Raw genomic sequence first — 8,898 nt, 5'->3', positions numbered from 1 at the left:
CAACATCCATTGGCAATGCACAACCAGATAAGACTGGGCTTTAATCTCATTTGTTCTGATGAATACCAGATTAGCAAGATTTCACTTCTGCAACACCTGAAGAATCTTACTTACAGTATCTTTCATTGCATTGCAAATGCTGTAAGTGTACAATATTACATGTCTACTTTTTCACATGAACAAAGAACCTTTTCGGTCAGAACCATGTTCTCTTTGCCATGACCGAGAAGTTCTGCTTCATCAGTGGTATGTATCAGTATTATTAAAGGCAATGAGCCAGTTCAGTGAGTTGTCTGACTGCAGTGGACTTGGGAGCAGACCTGGCAATTAAACTTTCAGTGGCCTAATTACTGTAAATCACTGCCAAGGCCATTACATAACCCTATATTAATTAGGACTGTTGCTGAGATGAGAAGGAACATTGGGAAGCTGTGTTACCTGGGGTGCAAGTATTATTTTCTTATAAAGAGATGTGTCACAACAGGCAAAGTATGAAGACTTGCTTTTATACAGTAGTGAGTTTAGGGTGTGTGGGAGTATGCAAGGGTGTGTGTATGCGCACGTGCGTGAGCGTGACACGAGCCTACCAGATGAGCTAAACTACTTCTATGCTCACTTCGAGGCAAATAACACTGAAACATGCATGAGAGCACCAGCTGTTCCGGAAGACTGTGTGATCACGCTCTCCGCAGCTGATGCGAGTAAGACCTTTAAACAGGTTAACATTCACAAGGCTGCAGGGCCAGATGGATTACCAGGATGTGTACTGCGAGCATGCGCTGACCAACCAGCTGTCTTCACTGACATTTTCAACCTCTCCCTGTCCGAGTCTATAATACCAACATGTTTTAAGCAGACCACCATAGTCCCAGTGCCAAAGAAAACTATGGTAACCTGACTAAATTACTACAGACCCGTAGCACTCACATCTGTAGCCATGCGTATTAGTCACCTGCGCATGTGACTAATACAATTTGATTTGATTTGATGTTAGTGCACATGTGTGTGTTTGTACTTGAATCATGAGATGGAGAGGATTTCAGATGAATCTATATGAGTCATTAACACAGCCGTTGATTAACAACCAATGCTAGGAGCGATGGCTCTGTTGTGTCATCTGTCACCTAGTATGTCACCAAATCTCTAAACATTCTACCATCTTCATCAGGGAAGGCAGTGACTTCAATAAAGAGTGAATAACAAAGAAAACGAATAAGACAGAAATAGACACGGAAAAAAACGGAGGTTGATTGACATGACAAGGAACACAGGGAACCTTTGAAGTACAGTAAGGCTTGACATTAAATAATGACCGAGGACATAGTCTATTAGGATCATTGCCTTTCAACAACAGAACAGTGTTATTGGTCTTCGGAAGTCTGCTGGGACTCTGATGGCAGAAGCAATAGGTTTGTGACTCGGCATCCCCTCATATCTCAGTAACACAGGCGTGCTGGAGAAAACTCATTTGTCCAGCTAAATGTCAGAAGACGTCAATGTTTTGTTAAAATAAAATAGTCCCTTACCAAAGGGAATTAGATTTTTATAGAGCTCTAATCACATCGATTGTAGCTTGTTGACGCATACCTCTATGCCTAGCCTATCCTGTCGATTTCATACTTCAGCTGTCGCCAATATTTGGGTAGAAGGTGTACAATACGCTCCAAATCAACTACTTCAACATGTTTGTCTCACGATAACAGTGCCCTACGCCAGCAAACACAGCTGTTCACTGAAACAGAAGCTGGAGTTCAGAAGTGTTTACTTCTAAAAATTACATTAATACAGCAGGTTAATTCTCTCCGGTGAGCAAATATTGAGAAATAATCCTCAGCACATTGTTCAGGATTTTAAATATGCAAAAAGGCCCTCACTGAAATGTCAACAAATCCCAGATTTAATGGCTTTTAGTGTTTAGAGAAAATATATAAATTCTCTCTCCAAATGAATAGTTTTGCTGTGCAATTTCAGAAGAGAGCAATTTTGGCTTCTCTGTGCGAGACTCTCTCCATGTTCCTCAAATTGGCCCTTTTAAGAGTGTGCTGTCAATGGAGCTAAAGCACAATTATACTGTTTAGCAAACAAATTGATCTAACCTCACTGCTGAACTTAACATTGTGGCGATGTGGCAGCGGCCGGGGGCCATAATGACACAAATTGAAAACGGCTGAAAATGAGAACATTCATTATACTCCGCCAGTGGCAGTCCGGCACAACTTCTTTCTATAGTCATTAAGGGGCTGTGCCTAAAACTCCTCACGCCTCCCAGGAAGCTGGCGAACACCATGTTCTGGATTGTCTCTATACAACCATTTCTAAAAGTGAAGTGAAGTCTATTTGGTATTCATGCCTGTTCGTTCTTGCATAAGCCAGAGCTCTTCCCGAAATGTGTTTTGCACCAGATTTCTGATTTTGTCATCGTCTCCCAAATAATCAATTACAGCTGTAATTTGACTGGCACACACGGGCTGTGATTCTGTTTCAGTGTTTAACACAGAGAGATGGAGGCCTCTCTGTTTCTGGTCATGAATGATAATGATTAAATCGTTCCTCAGCCTCAGTTAATGTCAACGGATGCAATTCCACGGCATCAATTCAAGACCCAGAGGGAGGCTGGCTTTCACTACTAAGGTTCGGTGTTTAAAAAGTTACTCTTTCTCATGACAATTACTGTTGGTTTATACAGAAATGACACACCACTCCTTTACTAAAGCATTTTTTCGGCTCATGGAGAAACAAGTAAATGTCATTGAGCATGTCCTTGAATACATTTAGGAACCGGAACACCTCTCTTACTCTTAGTTAGTTCACTGACAAATCCATTGATATTTCACTTGACACTTGACATTCACATAACCCTTTAGTCCTCCAAGCTAACAGACCTGTTTTCCCCCATCCTCCTTCAATGTCCGTAAGCTGGGCTGTCTCACTCCTGTATTTATGCAGCATAAAAGCCTGCCTCCATCATTTAATAGTCATCACAGGTCTCTCTCTGCCTTACAAACAATGGTGTTTAACAGGGATCTTCTCAACTCGCAGCTGCCAGAAAATCTCAGATGATTTATGACTCTAAGTGCTGTTTTCCTGCCTCATTCTAAGTAGCAATTTCAGCCTTTTTCAATCTCTGTTGGTCTAGCTGGCTCTGCCCCAAAATAGACATATTTTAATGCAAAACTCTTGTTTTTTTTCCATCAACAACCTCAATACCCACTGGGGAGAAACTGGTTGAAGCAACATTGTTTCAATGTAATTTTTCAACATATTGTGACGATGAATCTATGTTTGAATCACATTTAGCTTTTCAAAAAAGTAATCAACCAGTAGTTTTCATACCATTTCAACCAGCGTTGCAAACATTGGAATTATGCTAAAACTTCAACTTTAAAACAATGACTAACAGGTTGTTACATCAATCTAATTTCAACATAATCATAAAAACGATGTATATGTTGAAATTGCATTAAAAATTCCACTTAGAATGGTTGAAAATGTCATGTAGAATCTATGTGGAAATTACAACACAATTCATGTTATGTGGTGTTGTAAATGCAATAAACATGCAACATCAGATCAACATCACATTTTCATCATATTTGAGAAATTTCTGCATATTCTCACTGTTTAATCATTGTCAGATTTTCATCCTATATTCAATATACACTGAGTATACAAAACATATTTCCATGACAGACTGACCACGTGAATCCAGGTGAAAGCTATGATCCCTTATTTATGTCACTTGTTTAATCCACTTCAAATCAATCATATGTATTTATAAAGCCCTTTTTACATCCGCAGATGATACAAAGTGCTATACAGAAACCCAGCCTAAAACCCCAAACAGCAAGCAATGCAGATGTAGAAGCACTGTGGCTAGGAAAAACTCCCTAGAAAGGCAGAAACCTAGGTAGAAACCTAGAGAGGAACCAGGCTCTTAGGGGTGGCCAGTCCTCTTCTGGCTGTGTCGGGTGGAGATTATAAGAATACATGGCAATTGAGACAATTGTCTCAAGGCTTTAACCTGAGATATGGATTGTGTATCTGTGCCATTCAGAGGGAGAATGGGCAAGACAAAAGATTTACTGACTTTGAACTGGGTATGGTAGTAGGTACCAGGCGCACCGGTTTGTGTCAAGAACTGCAATGCTGCTGGGTTTTTCACACTCAACATTTTACTATGTTCATCAAGAATGGCCCACCACCCAAAGGACATCCAGCCAATTCGACACAACGGTGGGAAGCATTGGAGTCAACATGGGCCAGCATCCCTGTGGAATGCTTTCGACACCTTGTAGAGTCCCTGCCCCAAGAAATTAAGGCTGTTCTGAAGGCAAAAGGGTGGGGTGCAACTCAATATTAGGGTATTCCTAATGTTTGGTAATCTCAGTGAACATAGCACTACACTTACATTACAATTTAGCCATTCAGCAACCTCTCCCATCCAGAATGACCCACAGCTAGTGCATTTATCTTAAGATAGCCAGGCGAGACAACCACATATCACAGCCATATCCCAACCACGTATCACATGCATAATACAATACATAATAGTCACGCCCTGATCTGTTTCACCTGTCCCTATGATTGTCACCACCCCGTCCAGGTGTCGCTTGTTTCCCCCAGTCTATTTATCCCTGTGTTTCCTGTCTCTCTGTACCAGTTCGTCTTGTATGTTTAGTCAAGTAAACCAGCGTGTTTTCCCCGTACTCCCTTTTTATTCTCTATTGATTGTCTTCCCGGTTTTGACCCCTGCCTGACTCTGGACAACTTTCCCGCCTGCCTGATCATCCTGCCTGATCGTCCTGCATGCCCTGACCTTGATTCTGCCTGCCCTTCGGTACCTGTTGGACTCTGAAATGGTTTTGACATTTTGCCTGCACACGACCAGTCTCTTGCCTACCCCTTTTGGATTAATAAACATTGTAAGACTCCAACCATCTGCCTCCTGTGTCTGCATCTGGGTCTCGCCTTGTGCCTCGATAATAATGCAATGCAGAATACAACACAACATGCATAAAAATGTCTGTGTGTCTCTTCACAGTCCCTGCCGTGCCGTAAAGTGTCCTTTCATAGTTTTTCTTATCTGGTTTAATTGCTAGCTTGAGTTACCGGAGGTGGCAGAGTTCCATTTAGTTGTGGCTCTATTTAATACTGTGCATTTCTCAGCCTCTGTTCTGGACCTGGGGACTGTGGAGAGATATACATCTCCATTGATAGATGCTGAAATTTCTTGTATTTCAGGGTTTCCATTGGATTCTATGCATATGAGGTGCTTGGGTGTTGTGAGGAGGATGTTGATTTTCCTTGAACGACGCCCTAGAACATACAGACTGTCTCCATCTCAGAAAACCAAAAACAATTTGCCCGACAACCTCGGTCACTGGCATAATCCATTGGTATAAGTAACTGTCTGAATCAAGCAAAGTGAAACATTCTGCCAAGAACTTCCAACCTTGCATCAAGAAAAACATATGAGATGGTTGCTTCCTCCTCCAGGACCAATATGTATTTGTCAAAGAAATAAGGGACGATGGAAACCTTGTCTGTGATGTCATTGACCATACTCAAACTGAGAGCTACTTCCATGTGCCTCCAAAGACTCCAAAGACAACATTGCAAGTATCTCAATTATCTGCAAATGCAAGATCAATTATTTATCCCCAGGGCCTTATCACAACAAGGCAGTGTCTGCCCCATCATAGGCAATACACAGTGATCTCTCTGTTGCACAGTTTTGCCAAGGAAGATCACATCTATTGGAATAGTTGGGTTTGCAATTAGGCCACATATTATATTGACTGTCTATTTCCCCAGGTTGTCATCTCAGAGGATGTGGGCCAGAGCAGAGTGGATGGAAAATGAGAAGGAAGGTGTAATTTCAGAGTACTGGATCAAAGACCAAACTGTGTGGTGGCCCCCAAATCAATAGGACAAAGCAATAAAGGATTGGTCCACACCCTCTCTGAAATGGAAGACATTTCATACTTCTGAGGATAAAACTGACATTAGATAAATAGCAGATACATTATACTTGAAAATGCAATAAGTAAAAAGTACCAAAAAAAAGTAGAAAATGACTTAAATTGTTCACCCCCCACCCCCACCCCACCAACCCACCCACCCACCACCTTTCAGATTCAAAACAGCAATGTGAAGTCATAGAAATCCCTGAAGCCAGTGAAGTGTAATAACCGGTATGTTTAAACACGCATTGGCAGTTTGCGTACATTCAATTTACTTGTATATTACTTGTATATAGTCTGTATATTCACATGAGGAATGTAATCTCTCACCTCCAGCCACTACTGCCAAATTATGTAAGTATGGTAGTCTGCAATGCTGATTACCAACCACTTGTCCCTAAACCCTAGCCACTGAACAACCACCTTGCCTTTTGATTGACCGGAAGGACATTGTACTGTATTACTTAAACTGACCCTTTCAAATCGAGTGTGTGGCTAGTGGGAAGGTAGCCTCAAACCAGATGGAATCACTCCATGTTTCACCATTGTAAGTGTAGTGAACCAAACGTCTGGATTTCCAGGCTCGGGGGTAGGAGCTTGGTATGTTAACTTTGGCATGTTGTAAAATCTTGGTTTAAAGTTTGGTAATATGTTTAGGTTTACTTTTTTTTAAGTCTTCTTCCACTTCAATAAAATGTAAAGACATAACACAGAAGAGGGCTGGATGTTATTTTACACCTGCATGTTTATTTTCAGGCAAAGGTTTACCCAAGCCCCCCAAAAATATGTCCCAACGCACCAGAAAAACTCTGCCACTGCTGCCAAGAAGCAAAAGGCTAAAACGCAGCACAAGCAACCAAGTAATGACGGTGAGGACGACCCTTCACAACATAAGCAACTCCTTGTTCTTGATCATGGGTATTTGAGAAAGGTATTCTAATTGTATAAACAATTGGCATTATGTTGTCCAATCTTTTATTGCAGAGAATCATCTTGTTCTCTCACATGGATTAATTCTGGAGAATGAGGGTTCGGTCGCCTTCTTAATTGAGGGATCTCCTCACCAAATCGCTGTAAAGGATCAGACCTTTTTCCAGTGACAGACGCAAGTATGAAACTCTCCATTTATCATTTTGGTTTAAAGTTTGGTTGAAATTAGATTGTGTTTAGGTTGCCTTTTACATTGCCTTACAAATGTGTGTACATTTTTTGGGCCTACCCAAGTCCCCACTAAAATCTGTTCTGAAGCGCCAGAAAACCAGTGCCATTAAAACCTTGTTCACACTGTAGGCGTAAATGCTCAAATCAGGCTTGTTTTTCAAATCCGTTCTGGAATACTGACTGTCCAAACTGTAAGTTACATGTGACCACATAGGATTTGTGTGTTCAGACAGCAGTCATTTGCTGACATGCCTAAGCTAGTTGTCATAGTAACGATGGGTGTGTGCACAGTGGTGTAGGCTGATCGGTGGTACTCTAGCATCCTATCACTTAGAAGTTACAGAATGTAGCAAGCTAAGGTGACAAAAATGCTTTCCATGGACGTTTTCATACTGTCAGGAGACTTTTATAGCCTCAAAGGATAAGATGTGACATGTGCTTGTCAAACTGTCAACAGACTAGACGAGCTAGCAAGCAACAATATATGAAGGTGGTTTGAAATGTGGCTTGAAATAGCCAATTCCATGTGCTTTTCGGCTATCCAGACTGCAGGACAAAGAACGGATACAAATAAGATACAATATAGGATCGAGTCACTTCAAACTGCCAATGTGAACAAGACTTAAGAAGCAAAAGGCTACAACGCCATGCAAGCCACCACGGAAAAAACAAGCCAGTCTGGCGCGTCAACAATACACATGTAACAACAAACAATCTTACACAGACATGATGGGGAACAGAGGAGTAAATACATGTAGATTGATTGGGGAATGAAAACCAGGTTTACAGGGAACAAGACAAAACAAATGGATACATGAAAAATGGAGCGGCGATGGCTAGAAAGCCAGTGACGTTGACCGCAGAAGTCGTAACACCATCAAAATAAACTATTTTAAAGTGGTACTCTAGTCTCCTCTTCACCTCATTTAACACCTGGTTTACTTAACAAAAGTAACATCACAATAGGTGGTCCAGGTATGTCATGACAGCACAAGTGGGGGGGTGGGCCTTTCTTCTTTTGTCCTCTATATTTACTCAATCAAGGGGGAAGGCTGATGACGTCATGGATTCCCATCAGACCAGATCCTTGAATGCCCTCCCGGCCTCCTTGAAGTTTGCAGGTGTCTAAAAAACAACATTTACCTGAAAAATATTTATTTTGTACCCTTTAGTGTGGTACTTCACTGTATTTATACTTGGGATAAAAAAAAGTCAACATATTCATTCAACATATAGTTCAAAAATCACTGGAGGACGTCTTTAAAGAATATAGTTGTGTCACGACTTCCGCCGTTGTTAGTCCCTCTCCTTGTTCGGGCAGCGTTCGGCCGTCGACGTCACCGGCTTTCTCATCACCACTGATCCATGTTTCATTTTCGTTTTGTTTTATCTTCATTGTACTCACCTGGTTTTCATTCGATAATCAGTGTTCCTTATTTAACCCTCTGGCTTCCCCTGTTGTTTTGTGCGTGATTGTTTTTGTCAAGATGTTCCGTATACGTGATCTGGATTGTTCATGTTTATCCTAGTTGGATTATTGTTGAATTTTAGTAAATATCGTGGATTTACTCATACTTGTGTCCTGCGCCTGACTCCGCCTTATTCCATTCACCTAGACTACTTGACAAGTTGTTAGAATATGCCTGTAGAATGTAAATGTGACTGTAGAATATGGCTACAGTGGACGTTGTGATGAATGCAGCTATCAGTGGGACAGACCATACAGAGAAAGACATAAGATAGAGACAGACAAAATAGTCTCACAAATAGAAGT

The sequence above is a fragment of the Oncorhynchus masou genome, chromosome 27, assembly GCF_036934945.1.
Source record: "Oncorhynchus masou masou isolate Uvic2021 chromosome 27, UVic_Omas_1.1, whole genome shotgun sequence".
NCBI lineage: Eukaryota > Metazoa > Chordata > Actinopteri > Salmoniformes > Salmonidae > Oncorhynchus > Oncorhynchus masou.
The sequence above is the reverse complement of the archived record's forward strand: the minus strand, read 5'-3'. Positions refer to the sequence as shown.